The 15669-nt window shown below is 42.5% G+C and overlaps 1 protein-coding gene across 7 annotated transcripts in view; it reads left to right on the top strand.

The window, feature by feature from the left end:
• Positions 1 to 13341: 13341 nt before the first annotated feature.
• The window catches only part of Cep350 (centrosomal protein 350), a 122694-nt gene continuing 120366 nt past the window's right edge, over positions 13342 to 15669 (top strand). For 6 of the 7 annotated variants that reach the window (XM_034512973.2, XM_076941370.1, XM_076941373.1 and 3 more), the window contains exon 1: positions 13342 to 13479. The gene's annotated coding sequence lies outside the window, so the exon portion shown is untranslated. The remainder of the gene's footprint in view (positions 13480 to 15669) is intronic. The other variant, XM_076941374.1, reaches the window with a different exon arrangement.

The following is a 15669-nucleotide window of genomic DNA, read 5'->3' as shown; positions in this document are numbered from 1 at the left end:
CTCTCCTTCCTTCCAACCCCTCTTATCCCCCACCCATATCAATATGTAGCCCAGGCTGGCTTCTAACTTACAATCCTGCTGTCTCAGCCTTTAAGCGGCTGTGTTCGAATGTAACTACCATGCAATGGTGCCTTATTTTTAGAATAGATTCACCTATTGATTTCTTTCTTTTACTCTTGACCAAAAGTAAGGAAAGAAAGATTTATTTGAACTCACACTTTCAAAGCACTGCAGTAAGAACAGTATGGTAGTGATTACAGAGGCAGGAGCTCCTGGTAGACCCTCCTTCCATCTTTGTAGATCAGGAAGCAGAGAAGCTTGGAAGAAGGGCTGTCCTGGACCTCTCAAAGACCATCCTACAGTGACGGGCTTCCAGCAGTCATGCTTCCTGACACACAGCTTTTACAAGCTCCCAAAACACCGCCAATAGGGAGCCAGGCATTCAAGCAAAAGAACGTGACCCCTCAGAACACCACCTAAATTTCAGCATCTTGATGTTTTAAAAGTCATTATGTAAATCTGAAAATATATTTAAAAATGACACAGCTAGAAAATCGTTTTACAGAAGAACACGTGAGGACAATGTAATTAATAAGAGAACATGTGATGGTAATGTAATTAATAAGATTGTCACAAAATAATGAGATAAATGTACAAAATGCCAAGGAAAAATAAAAATAAAATACAAATAAAGGCATAATGCCATTGTTTGGCCTGAGGAAATCTGAATCTGGACAATATCACCATTATCTAGAATTTGGATTTTTTGTTTGTTTGTTGTTGTTTTTGTCATGCTGAGGACTGAATTCAGATTCTCAGTCATTCTAGTCAAAGGTTCTATCACTGAGCCACAGTCCCCGGCCCCTCAAGCTTTCTCTTCTATTTAGAACTACTGTTCCCAGCACTTGGGAGGCAGAGGCAGGCGGATTTCTGAGTTCAAGGCCAGCCTGGTCTACAGAGTGAGTTCCAGGACAGCCAGGGCTACACAGAAACCCTGTCTCAAAAAACCAAAAAAAAAAAAAAAAAGAACTACTGTGTTACTTGTTTCTTTTCTAGAAGTTAGGTAGCAGAGAGGCTGAGGCAGAGGTGAGCTCTGTTTGCTGGTGTGAATCACAGCTTGCAGACACGATGGGCAGAGCGTACCCTACCTCACCATTTCGTAGTTGTGTCTCCTTGCTTGAACTGATTGATTCCCAAGAAAGTTACTACCGTTTTTGTTTTTTTAGCTCTAAAACTTTGATAAACGTGAGTACCGTACTTTGTTGGTTAGTGTTATAAAATTGAAAAGCATTTGAGCCCCATATAATTATGATACCATTTTAACTGTAGTTACATTCTTTTTTCCCTATTTTTCCACCCTCCTACTCCCCTGGCATATTTTATAATTCTTATTATTAGATCCATGTTTAGAAGCTCACAGGAGGCTAGGGAAATTATTACTAGTTAAGGGCTAGCCTGGACTACAGAGTGACTTGCAGGACATCCTGGGCTACAGTGTGAGACTCTCTCTCAAAGAAATTACTTTTAACATATATTATTTAATAGTTTAGAAACTACTAAAACTCTGTAAAAAAAAAAAAAGTCAGGCTTTTGTATATCTATCCCTAGCTGAAGAAAGAAAACCCTATAAAGGCAGTTGGAGGGCTGGGGACGTAGCTCAGTTGGTAGAGTGCTGGTACAAGGTTCTAGGCTGTGTCACCAGACAGAACTGCGTTCATGTCACATGCCAATTTCCCTTCTGCTACCTCAGAGCCTGTCACGTTGTTGAAATCAGTATTTTGCCTACTCCTTAGCATTTAAAAATCTTTTACTGTCCAAGTGTAGCGACACATACCTGTAGTTCAGCACTCAGGAGGTGGAGGGTGGAGTCACATTGACCATCTGAGGCCAACCTGGAATACATATCCCAGAAACTAAGGGAAAAACTTATTATATTTGTATGTACTCCTAAGTAAGATACACCAGTGTTGTATGCATTTTGAAGCTCTGTGGAAGTGGCATTATTCCACATAAATCCTAAAATCTGTTTTTTGTTTGCTTGTTTGTTTTTACTTTTGAAACAAGTGCTACTCTGTAAGCCAGGCTGACGTCAAGCGTACGCCCCTCCTATCCCGACTTCCTGAGTGTAAGCCAGGCTGACGTCAAGCGTATGCCCCTCCTATCCCGACTTCCTGAGGATTACGGCCATTTTGGCTTCCTACCGTTATATTTGTGAGATTTACCATTTTATTTATTCCCTCTGCTGCTAGGCATCTCATTGTGTGGACATTCTTTGACTAACCTATGACCCCCGTGGACAGACATGGTACTTCTAATTCTTGCAATTCTGAATGATAAAAAAAATATTCTCCTATGAACCCTGGTGACTTACCTATGGCCGTGAACTACTTAATACAAAATTGAACCAAGATAAGAAACTTATGTCAGAATATCAGTCGACACACTGTTTTCTTCATCAAGAAAGTCTTGGGGCAAAAAAAAAAAAAAAAAAAAAAAAAAAAAATCAACTCATTAGGACAGCGTGCTTAGTGATGCAGCTGCTCTCCTTCCTCGCATAAACTCCTTGTCTGCTTAGGGTCCAGTGACAAAGAATTGAAGACTGTAGACTGTTCTGTTGAATCAGAAGCAGGTCTTCAGCTTTACTTCATGACTCCACATTGAACTCTAGAGTCATACATTGAGCCAAAGTGAGTGAACTCTTCACTGTTGTGTGTCCGTCCTTGCCAACGTAGGTGTTCTCAGAGCTTTTTTGTCTTTGACACTTTAGTGGGCATGAACTAGTTTACTTTTTAAAAATATTAATTGTGTGTGTGTGTGTTTGTGTCCCCACAAATTCACACATGTGTTGGTCAGAAGACAACTCGTGGGAGGGGGGTCCTCTCCTTCCACGGTGTGGGTCTCAGGGACTGAACTTGGGTCAGGCTAAGTGCCATCTTGCCAGCCACTTTCTCCATTCGCCAGTGTGTAAGACATCTTGCCAATTTTCACAATTGATTTTAGGTTAGCTGGTAACCTTGAACATTTTTAAAGACTTGCTGTTTCTGTCCATTTGACATTTTTAAAGTGGGGCATGTCTGCCTAAACTTTTTTCCTCTTTTCCATCTGTATTGGTTACTGTTCAAGTGCTGTGAAGAGACACCATGATTAAGGCAACTGTTAGAAAAGAGAACATTTAATTGGAAGCTTGCTTGCAGTTTCAGAGGGTTGGTCCATTATCATCGAGGCAGGAAGCATGGTGGCAGGCAGGCTGTCTGTGTCAGGCAGGTGTGTGACTGAGAGCTTACATCCTGATCTGTTGGCAGAGAGAGAAACTGGACTTGGCTTTTGGGCCTAGTAGCACACCTCTTTCAACATGTATTTCAACAAAGCCACACCTCCTAATCCTTCCCAAACAGTTCCACTAACTGGGGGCCAAGCATTTAAACATGTGAGTCTATTAGAACCATTCCTATTCAAACCACCACATTCTCCTACTGCTCTATTCGTGTCCTGTGAGGTGTTTCTGCACTCCTGTCTCTAACATCGCTCAGACAGATCACCTGCATTGGTAAAGTTCCTCTTTGATAAATCTCTTATTCATGAATGCTGAGTAAGCAGACTCAGAAGTATAATAGTAAAAGCCATTTTGTTTTATTTTCTCAGTATATCCTTCTAGGTTTCTTCCCTGAGGGAAATCAGTCTCTTTTGGATGACTCGGCAGGTCCTATGGCTTTTCTGAGCAACTTCAGTTAATAGAAAAATCTTTTTAAAAATTATGTGTGTGTATCTGTGTCTTTGGGAGGTATGCTATGGACGTGCCGGTGCCCACAGAGGCTGGAGGAGGGCTGCAGATCTGGAGCTGGAGTTATGAGTATATAAGACACCTTATGTAGATGCTGGGAACAGAACTGAAGTCCCCTTGAAAAACACCATGATTTCTTGACTGCTAAGCCACATCTTCTGCTTGCAGTAAAAATCTTATATTAGTTTTCAAACTGTTAATTCAGTAAGGAAACATTAGGCTCAAAAAATAAACTAACATTTCAATTGTTACAAAAAAAAATTGCTGTCTTATCCAGGGGACATTTCCTGAAGTTATGTATGTTTTCTCCAAAGAAGGGAGAAGGGAGTGGTGTCTCTCTCTCTCTCTCTCTCTCTCTCTCTCTCTCTCTCTCTCTCTCTCTCTCTCCCTTTTCTTTTTTTCAAAAATATTTATTTATTTAATGTATATGAGTACACATTACTCTCTTCAGACACACCAGACGAGGGCATCAGACCCCATTACAGATGGTTGTGAGCCACCATGTGGGTGCTGGGAATTGAACTCAGGACCTCTGGAAAAGTAGGCAGGCAGTGCTTTTAACCACTGAGCCATCTCTCCAGCCCTCTTTCTCTCTTTCTTCTCTCTCTCTTTCTTTCTTCTCCCTTTTCTCTCTTTCTTTCTCTTTCTTTCTTTCTTTCTTTCTTTCTTTCTTTCTTTCTTTCTTTCTTTCTTTCTTTCTTTCTTCCTTGTCCTGTCTGGACTGTTTCCCTAGTTACCAGTTTCTGCTGTTCCTAGGGGGAAAGCACGGAAGGAGAAGGCTGGAGAGCATTAGGAGGAAGACAAGGGCATTTATTTGGTTTGTTTTTGTGAGGGCTGAGAATTGAGCCCAGCACTTGTGTGTGCCAGGCAAACACTGTCACTGAGCCACATTCCCAATACATTTGTTTCTTTAAGAAGGGATCTCAGGTGACAAACGTAGACCCTTAACTCCCAATCCTCCCTCCTCTGCTTACCAAGGGCTGGGATTACAAACATGAACTGTTAGGCCCTGAATGTTGGTAGTGCTTGGTACAATCATAAGGTGACTGTGTTTACCCAAGCTGGGAAAATGTTTAAAGCAAAGGTTTTTTTTTTTTTTTTTTTTTTGTTTTGTTTTGTTTTTTGGGTTTTTTTTTTGTTTTGTTTTTTTGTTTTTTTTTCTGGACTTTCAAAAAGTTGATATCTTGCTCTGTAGTGCTGGCTGGTCTGGAACTTGCTATGATGGCCCAGTAGACTTACCTAAAACTTGTCATGATTCTTTGGCCTCTATGTCCTGGGTGCTGGGTGCTGGGTTTACAATCATGAGCCATCATGCCTGGTTTCCCAGGTTTTTTTTTTTTTTTTTAGGTATTTACATATTTATTTATTGTGTGCACATGTATGTGTATGTGAGTGCATGAGTGCCATGGCACACATGTAGAGGTCAGAAGACTACAGAGGAAGTTGGTTCTTTCCTTCTACCATGTGGAATCCAAGAATTGAACTCAGCCTTGTCTTTACTCATTGCACCATCTCACTGGCCCTTCCCTGGGTTTTATTTTTTTTCTCTTTAGATTCATCATCATCATCATCATCATGAATTTTTTTGAGACAGGGTTTCTCTGTGCAGACCTGACTGTCCTAGAACTTATTTTGAAGACCATGTTGGCCTCGAACTAAGAGATCTGCCTGCCTCTGCCTCCCATCAACTGTGCCCCACAACTGCCTGGCTTATTTCTTATTTGTATGCATTTGTGTGCTTGAGGTTTTGCATCACATGCACACAGGAACCTGTGGAGTCCAGAAGAAGGTATTGGATTCCCCTGAAACTGGAGTTGTGGGTGAGTGTGAGCCACCATATGGGTGCTTGGGAATGGAGCCCAGGTCTTCTGCAAAAACAGCAAGTGGTCTTAATCACTGAGACACCTCTCCAGCCTGGGATCTTTGATCACTTTCCTGCCAAGCCACTACAGCTGTGTGCGAGTTGACTAACCTACAACTGGCCAGTCCTGATGTCCCTCACTGTGTGATGCCTAAGCACTCTGCTTTCCTTGGGGCTCTGCTCGCTCTGGAAGGTCATCTGCTTTCTGAGGCGGACCTTGTCAATTTCATTTTGTTTTTCAGAGTTGCATAAAAGACAAACACTGTACTGGCTGAAGTATTTCTCCATTCCTTAACTTGCTTTTTAAGGTAAAATATTTATTTTTAAATTTCTCTTTAGTTTCTCGACACAGACAAAAAAAACCTCTTTAGTTTATAGTACAGAGACATACATGCAGGCAAAATACTGACTCGTAAAATAAAATGAATATAACTGAAACAATAAAACAAAAAGTCCAAAGGAGAATGGCTGATAAGTCTCCCACTTGGTCACTGGCTTCCTTCCATATAGCCAGTGTTAGCACTCCTCTGTATTCCTTTAGAGAGATTCTATACACACACATATACAAGCAAAATAGCACCGGGCAGTGGTGATGCATGCCTTCAATCCCAGCACTTGCGAGACAGAGGCAGGCAGATCTCTGAGTTTGAGGCCAGCCTGGTCTACAGAGTTAATTCCAAGCCAGCCGGGGCTACACAGAGAAACTCTGTCTTGACACAAACAAGAGGGGCTGGAGAGATGGCTCAGTGGTTAAGAGCACTGACGAGCACTGACTGCCCTTCCATAGGTCCAGAGTGGTGGAATCCCATTCCCACCCTTTATGCTCCTCCTTTGACATTCCATGATGTGATGGTTTCCACCTTAAGTTCTGCACCCTGCCTCTCATTTCCTTCAACCTCCCACTCCCCTTTTAGAGTGAGTATTACCCATTTTTCTCATATTACGGCAGAACACATGACACAAACAATTTCAGGAGGAATTATTTACTTTGGCTTTCAGCTTCTGGAAGTATCAGTCCACCCCAGCAGTGAGGCTATGATGAGTGTCACAGCGCACAAATGTGAAGCAAAGGGGCACACAGGAAGAAACCGAGGCACCCGCAGACATGTCCCTGGTCACCCACTTACTTTTCTCCCCAAAATATTGCTAAATTAGGAATGTATTACTCTGTTGGTTAGCCCTCATAGTTCTTCTCTGGAAATTGCTCTCACAGACACACTCGAAGGTATACTTTCCTTGTCTGGGTAGGTCTTAATCTAATCAAGATGAGAATTGGGTTGGCTAGTTGTTGCTGTTGTTGTTTTGATTTTTCAAGACATGATTTTTCTGTGTAGCCCTGACTGTCCTGGAACTTACTCTACAGACTAGGCTAGACTTGAACTCACAGAGATCTGCCTGCCTCTGCCTCCAGAGTGCTGAGATTAAAGGCATATGCCACATCAACTTGAGACAAGATAGAGTTTTTGAAAAAATGGGAACATCAATTGAGAAAATGCCTTCATAAGCTAAGGCATTTTCTTAGTGATTGATGGGAGATGGCCCAGGCCATTGTGGGTGGAGCCATTCCTGGGCTGGTGGTCCTGAGTTCTATAAGAAAGCAGGCTGAGGAAGCCAGTAAGCAGCACTACTCTCTGGTTTCTGCATCAGCTCCTGCCTCCAGGTTCCTGCCCTGTTTGAGTTCCTGTCCTGACTTCCTTTAATGATGGGCTACAATGTGGAAGTGTAGGCCAAGTAAACCCCGTCATCTCCAATTTGCTTTTAGTCATGGTGTTTCATCACAGCAAAAGAAACAAGAAGACCACCATCTAGGTTAGCTATCCCAGACAGAAATACTCGGCTCCTTCCCTGGCCCCACCGTCCTCTGTTCTGCTATCAAGTTTGCAGTCTCTTTTTCAGGTCAGAATCCAGCTTTGGGCTTTACCCTGCTCCGCCCTCCTCCTCCTCCTCCTCCTCCTACACACACACACACACACACACACACACACACACACACACACACACACACACATCAAGCTGTCTGCGTAGTCTCTTTACAACCTGTGTTAATAGTCTGAGGAGAGAGAGAGTCTACCTGTGTACCTTGTCACCCTCTTGGATGAAATCTTCCTCTCAGAGCCTCTGCAGGTACAACTTCTCTATTTTCAAACTAGTGGCCAGGTTGAATGGGCTTGTGTAAATCACAAACCTGCTTTCGGAGTTCTCCTTTGAAAAGGCTTGTGTCTTGGAGGCCTGTCTCCCAGCTAAGGCTACAGCTACCACTGTCACTTTGTTTTAGGAACTTAATGTTTCTGATTTTAAAGTTGGATTGAGGTCAAATTCACCTCAGTGTGACCTCTGTGGGTAAGCCTATGTCATTTTGTTCTCTGGATTTACTGTCTCAGGTCTCTTTCCCTCCCTCCAGAGGCCCCTCCCCCCCCATTGTGTAAATGTAACAGATTTTTACTAACCATTAAGATGTTGATGGATATCTAGGTTACTTATATTTTCTAGATATTGTATAACAAGCAACAAACATGTGTGAGTAAGCATCTCTGCGGTAAACATAGGATTGTTCCGGTGGACGCCCGAGGATTTAGGTCTCTTTCTAGCTTTCTGCAAGACCCCCACGCTGCTTTCCACAGTGGCTGTTCCAGTTCCCACTCTTTCAGGCAGTGAGAGTTCCCTTTCCCCCATGTCCGCACCAGCCTTTTTGTCTTAATAGCCATTCTGACTGGAGTAAGAGAAAATCTCAAAGTAGTTTTAATTTGCTTTTCTCTGGTGGCAAAATATGTTGAACACTAAAAAAAAAAAAAAAAAAAAAAAAAAAAAAAAAAAAAAAAAAAAAAAAAAAAAAAAAAACAAAAACAAAATAAAACATATTTTCAGCTATTTGTTTTTCATCTTTTGAGAAATTTTTGCATGTTTTCATATTCATTTTATTGTCAATTTTAGATTAGATTGGGTTATTTGCTGTATTAATGCATAGCTTCTTTTGAGGGTTTATTTTTCATATTCTAGGTACTAACATTATCAGATTTATAGCTGCTAGTGATTCTCTTTTCATCTTCTGTAGGTTGCCACACAAATTATGGTGTCCTTTAATTTTTCTCCTTTATTTTATGATTGTTTTGCCTGTATGTGTGTCTGTACACCACAAGCATGTAGTACCCACTGAGGCGAGAAGAGGTGGTCAGATACTTTGGGTCTGGAGTTATGGATAGTTGTAAGCTATCATGTTTCTCTGGAAAGACAGCCAGTGCTCTTAACTATTGGGCCATTTCTCCATCTACTGGGGTCCTATTCAGAAAAGCCTTTCATATGCCTAATAAGTTCATGGATGGTACCAGGTCTTTGTTTGTTTTGTTTTTGTTTGAGACAGGGTTTCTCTGTGTAGCCCTGGCTGTCCTGGAACTTGCTCTGTAGACTAAGTTGGTCTTGAACTCAGAGATCCATCTGCTTCTATCTCCCAAGTGTTGGGATTAAAGGTCTGCCAAGCTTTTTAAATCTTTATTACATTTATTTGAGCTGTGTGTGTATGTGTTTCTGTTTATCTGTGACATAGAAGATAGAAGAGGACATCAGATCCCCTGGAATTGAAGAGTTACAGTTGGTTGTGAACCACCATATAGGTGTTGAGAATTGAACTTGGGTCCTCTAGAACAGCTAGTGCTCAACCTCTGACCCATCTCTCCAGAGCCTGAGTATCAGGCTGTATGTGATGTCCTTCATCCATTTGGAGTTGAGTTTTTTTGGAGAGTGAGAGAAGAGGATCTAGTTTCATTCTTCTATGTGTAGTTTTACCCAGCTTGGCCAGAACCATTTGTTGAAGATGCTGTCTTTTCTTCAATGTATGTTGTTGGCCTTTAAAAACAACCTGGTGACTGTGAGTTTATATGAGGGTCCTCAATTTTAAGAATAAGTAAAATTAAAAAAGAAAAGCTCAAGAGTAAATACAAAGGTTAAATCTAGAAAAAGGAAAATCCAAGCAAAGGAATCAGTAAATGTACTTCTGTGTTTTGATTAAAATGGAATGGAAATTTATTATTTCAACTGGTCGAGTTTATTGTTGAAAATGTAGCTAGGGGCTGTTAAGAAGGCTCAGCAGGTAAAGGCACTTTCTACATAGCAACCTGAACTGAATCTCCAACAGCCATGTCAAGGTAGATGGAGAGAGTGGACTCCACAAAGTTATCTTGTGGTGTGTGCATGTCCTGCCTCAACACACTAACAAGCAACACTATAATTAAAAAAAAAAAAAGTAGTCGGCTGGGTGGTGGTGGCTCATGCCTTTAATCCCAGCACTTGGGAGGCAGAGGCAGGCAGATTTCTGAGTTCAAGGCCAGCCTGGTCTACAAAGTGAGTTCCAGAACAGCCAGGGCTACACAGGAAAACCCTGTCTCGAAAAACTAAAGAGGTAAAAAAAAGAATATATCAAATTCATTCAAATTTTAGTTAAAGAGAGATCAACTACTTAAACATATTGATTGCCTATTCAAATATTTTCAATAAAACATTTAAAAAATAAAATGGAATACTGTCCTGGCTAATTTTATGTCAACTGGACATAAGAGTCATCTGAAAGGAGGGAAATTCAACTGAGAAAATGCTTCGATAAGATTCAGCTTGTGTTAATCAGGGTTTTCTAGGGTAGCAGAATTTATAGAATGAATCTCTTTATATACACGTACTATATACATGTGTATACACACACACACACACACATATATGTATACATGCATACACACACACATATGTATACATGCATACACACACACACACACATATATATGTATACATGCATACACACACACACATATGTATACATGCATACACACACACACACACATATGTATACATGCATACACACACACACACACACACACAAAGAGGTTTATTAGAATCACTTACAGGCTATGGTTCAACAAATCCAACAATGGTAGACTATGAATGGAAAGCTCAAGAATCCAGAAGCTGCTCAGTCAGGCTGGATGTCACAGCTTGTCTTCCATAAACAGTAGAATTCCAAAAAGTAAGCTCTAAGGCCAGTGAAGAAAGGAACTTGCTTGCAAGGCAGGAGTAAATAGACAAAGGGCAAAATCCTCCTCCATGTCCTTATACAGCACTGGTTCTCAACCTTCCTAATGCCAGGACCCTTTAGTATATAGTTTATATAGTTTTATATAATTCCTCATGTTGTTGTGACCCCCCAATCATAAAGTTATTTCTTTGTTATTTCGTAACTGTAATGAATCAAAATATAAATATGTAATATGCAGGATATCTGATATGTGACCCCCAAAAGGGGTCACAACTCACAGACTGAAAACCACTGTTCTATAAGAAAGCAGGCTGAGGGAGCCATTGTGAGTAAGCCAGTAAGCAGTACCCTTCCATGGCCTCTGCATCAGCTCCTTCCTCCGGGTTCCTGCCCTGTTTCGGTTCCTGTCTTGACTTCTTCCAATGATGAACAGTGATGTGGAAGTGTGAGCCAAATAAACCCTCTCCTCCCCAAGTTGCTTTGGTCATGATGTTCCACCACAGCAATAGAAACCCTGAGTTAGGACGAATACCTACACCAAAGTTACACAATGGATACATAGCTCAACCAGGTTCCAAGTCAGACCTTTGTGACTACAGAGAGTTCATGATCCATCTTGGTGTACAGATGATGTTGTCCCACAAAACTGTAAGAGGACACTTTGATACACTTGAAAGCCAATACTCTTGAGAGAATAAAAAGAAATCACAGAATATCAAAAAGAAGAGAGATCTGTGATCCTAGCACCACTCAGGAGGCTGAGGCAGGAGGACTGTGAATTCCAGGCTAATCTGGGCTATCCATCAAGCAGGATCTTGTCTCAGAGAGAGAGAGAGAGAGAGAGAGAGAGAGAGAGAGAGAGAGACAGAGACAGAGACAGAGACAGAGAGACAGAGGGAGAGAATGCAGGCAGAGGGCAGGCAGTGCTGCTGAAACTAACACAAACCTCATTTCCAAGAGGTAACATGGGAGGTGGGAAAGTATCAGTTAGCTTTGGAGTAAATGAGATTTTTTATCTCCTATTGATCAACGCTATAATATTGGGCAAATAGTGTTTCAGAATCCATTTCTTCCTTTTATAAAGGAATTTTATTAAGTATAATTACTTAATAAAGTGGATACATTCTTTAAAATAACTAGTCTGGGGAAAAGGTAAATTTCCTTTTTCTTTTTATTACATGTATGTATGTACGTATATAATCATAGATATCTTCTCGTGCACCTGCATGTGCAGCGGCTCGCCTGTGGAGGTCAGAGGACAACTTGCAGGAATCTGTTTTCTTGGTTCATCATTCTGGGTTCAGGGATCAAACTCAGATTGCTAGGCGCGGTGGCAAATCCCTTTACCTGCTAATCCATCTCCCTGCCGCAGTTCCACTTTTCAAATCTTTTTCTTGCTACTGCTTGCATACTTGGGATATCCACAATTCTAATTCTTTGCTTCGGTGCCTCTTCTCTGGGAGAGGGTATACATTTACATGTGTGCAGGACTTTAGTACATCCACGTAGTTTCTGCTGTCTTATGGAGAGGATCAGTTATTGTCGTCTGCCTTTATTGATAAGGTCAAGGTAAGGAACATTTATTGAACATCTACAATGTCCTAGTTACTGTGTTAGGCCCTATTGGGTATATATAGAAAGAGAAGACTTTAAGACACTCATGGTACTTTAGATGAGAAATAATTCCTAGGCAAAGTAATAAGTATCGTAGCCTAGAAGGTGAAGAGCTTACTTGCAGTGAGCACCTAGCGGAAGGTGGCAATATTTGCAGAAAAGCTGTCCTTTAAAGTCTTGACAGATGATAGAATTCACCAAGCGGAGGCTGGGAAAAGAAAAAGCTAAGAGAAAAAATATTGACCCCAGCTGGCTTCTCAAACCACAACACGGAATGGAAAGAAAACGAAACGCAGTTTTACTTGCTTTGGAATCAGCTTAAGCCATGAGCCTGCGTGCTGAACAGAACTGTAAACCCTGGCCAATGAGACGGCCACAGTGACAGCAGCCAGCAGCTGCAGCAGCCGCAGAGCTGCGGTTACTCTGAACTGCCTAGAGTGACGATTTATTCCGACCATTGCTGAAGCATCCTCAGCTCTCAGAAAGCGGCCGGTTCCCAGATCTCCGGTTCTTCCTTGTCAAGTCCTCGGCGTGTTTTGGCCCGGGGGTGAACCGCTCAGCCAGAGGGCCCAATTAGCGGGGGTGATCTCCTCTGCGGATAGACCTTGGCTCCTCCCGAGTCCTGCCGAGCTCCCATCGCGCCACACCAAAGATGGCTTCCCCGCGTTCTCTAGCTTCGGCTCGTCTCGCGCTCGTCCTTTGGCCACACTCAACATGGCCCGAACCCAGGGTTGCATTCCTGCGGAACCGTCTCCGGACAGTTCTCGCGAGGTTTGGAGCGTCTCCCCCGCCCTCTCCCTCCCCGACTGCTCCCGCCCTGCCTCGCGCCGCCGCCACCGCCACTGCCGCCGGCGCCGCTCCTCCTCCGTGTCAGTTGTTGGGCTGTAATGGCGACTGGGCCGCCGCTGCCGAAGTGACTCCCGGGCGGGGGAGCGGGGCCGGACCTGCGCCTGAGAGGACTGCGGAGAGCCGCAGCTCGGGAGGGGGCTCGCGGCGGGGCAGAGGAGGCCGCCTCTGCGCCTCTCCTTTCCTTCCCTGTCGCCCGGCGGATCCCGGGAGCCGGGGCGAGGCGGGCACCCGGTGCGTCCCCGGAGCGGGGAGGCCAGGCCGGGCAGCCCTGGGGCCGGTCGGGGCGGCGTCCCTGCACCCTCCGCCAGGCCCCGCGGGATGCACCGTGGGAGCCGAGGGCGGAGGCGACACTCTCAGGTGAGCTGCGGGGAGACCTGGCGGAGCCTGCGGACGCCTCCTCCGCCTCGGATGTCTCTGTCCGCGGTCCCAGGTCCCCGAGGTGGCCAGAGAGGCGGGGCGGGGCCCCCTGGCACTGCCTGACGTCCCCCTGGGGACCCTCCTTGGGTCCCGAGACTTTTCCTGGAGGGTCTTCCTGAGACCTGGGCTCCCGGACCTACTGGTGCCCACTGAAGACCAGATGTCTTTGCTTACCTGCCAGTGTCGCCCTCAGCACCCTCGCCCCTCCTCTTGTCTGCATAGAGTTAAGCCACCTCTCACCTTTGGTCTCCGAAGTGTCCCTTCTTCGTTTGGAGATCGAGCATATTTTGGGAAATTCCGGGGCACTAGCTCCAGTGTCAGGAACAGTTTCTGTTCCTTTTCCTGGGTGTAATATTCTCAAAGTGCACTATGGGGAAAACTTTGATCACCTCCAGTCCAGCAGTTGTTGAATGGAGTCTACCGGCTTATTCACACATGATTGGGCGGGGAGGGGGTGACATTTAACAAGCCTTACACGTTGGAAGTTGTCACTCTCGCTCCCCTCCCCCCTCTTTTAAAATCAGACTAATAATGCTAAATCATATTTAGCTAATGTCACAGATAAAGGCAGAAATTTGCCCGGATTTTAGTTTTCAAGCTAGGAAGTTGCAAATAGGTATAGATTTTTAAAATGGACTTTTGATGTTGTAACCAATGTTTCATTTGGGGAAAAAAATAGGTCGTTAGGAATAGTGGTCGGTATCCATGTACTCTACTTAATCGTTTTGCTGGTGATCCTTGTTTTGAATTTGGAGGAGTCGTTAGTGTTGCCATGCTAACCTGCTCTCTTAGCTTGTATGTTCAAGATTTAAAAGGAAAGCCCATCCTAGACCAACCTACTATTAGTACCTGGGGAGTTTTGAAGAAGCAATGATAAAATACTGCAAACTACTCTCCATTTAAAAACTTTCTTAATTTTAAATAGCTTTTTAAAAAGTCGGTGTGCTGCTAATAACATGGGATTGTGACTTTGGAAGATTCTTAACCTGTACTAGAAGTTACTTCAAGCCCATGAAAGTGTAAGAGTTTTTGTATACTAAATCGACAAACTATTAAATGCAACAAATCTGAACTGTTATTGCATTCAACTTAGTACACCTTAATCAGAATATAAAGGTCATGCTAGAATACATTGTATATGTGGATAAATGTATCTTTTCATAGCAGAACTTTGTGCTTATAGTGATAGTAATGTTTGTAAACAATTTTGTATGTATATGAAAGACTTTTTTCTGACATGTATTGGTGTATAGTATTATTAAGACCATCAATACTATAGAATCAACCTTTTATGGTGTTAATACATTTATGAATTAAAGTTTTAAAATTTTTTCTTCTGATTGTCATTTTTTAAAATCCATTTTTAACACACTATATAGGGGCACAAGAAAGGAAGTGAAGTCCTTATATAACCACTTCAGTTTGTTAAACTGCTATAGCTTAAAGTGAAGGCAAAAGAGAAGTTGTACAAAATAACTGACTTTTTGGGGCAGGGGGATGGGTGTACTTCCAAATCCATGAATTAGTTTTCATGTACTCTTGTGAGCAAAGGAGACAATGATCTTTATTTTGTAGTTATGGAAATGGACATACAAAGCCATTAATTTATGTGACTGTTGTTTTTATTCTGCAGATATTCTGGAATTAGCTATATTTTAAATTAAATATTAGCTTTAGATACTTTTGCCATTTGTTATTATTTCAAAATATTTTAAAAAATATACTCTTCCTTTGCACATGACACTTGTTCCTTATGGTGATTTCTGGTTTTTAAAGGCATTAGTATTTTCATAAAATTTTATTAATTATTAGTAAGTCATGAATTACTATAATGGATCACTGCTCTATGTAGTTGTGATTGTTATTTGTGCTGTGTGGGTCAAATTGCAAAATAGTTTTCCTTATTAACGTTCCCCCCATGTCACACATTTTTAGTGTTGCACATAGTTAAAAGAAAGAAAGGACTGCAGTATCTCTCTGCATTCATTTTGTCATCGATCATTGTATTCCTCAGCGGAACCTCACATTTACCTTTGAGTATTTTGAGTTACTATTTATTTCTCATCTGGCCTCCAAGTTCTATTCTGGCAGAGGCCTATTTGTTACTGTGCACTCAGTTTCTAGCATATA

Source organism: Arvicanthis niloticus, chromosome 10 (assembly GCF_011762505.2).
Source record: "Arvicanthis niloticus isolate mArvNil1 chromosome 10, mArvNil1.pat.X, whole genome shotgun sequence".
Taxonomy (NCBI): Eukaryota; Metazoa; Chordata; class Mammalia; order Rodentia; family Muridae; genus Arvicanthis; species Arvicanthis niloticus.
Note: the sequence above shows the minus strand (reverse complement) of the source record. Positions and strands in the feature narration are given on the sequence as shown.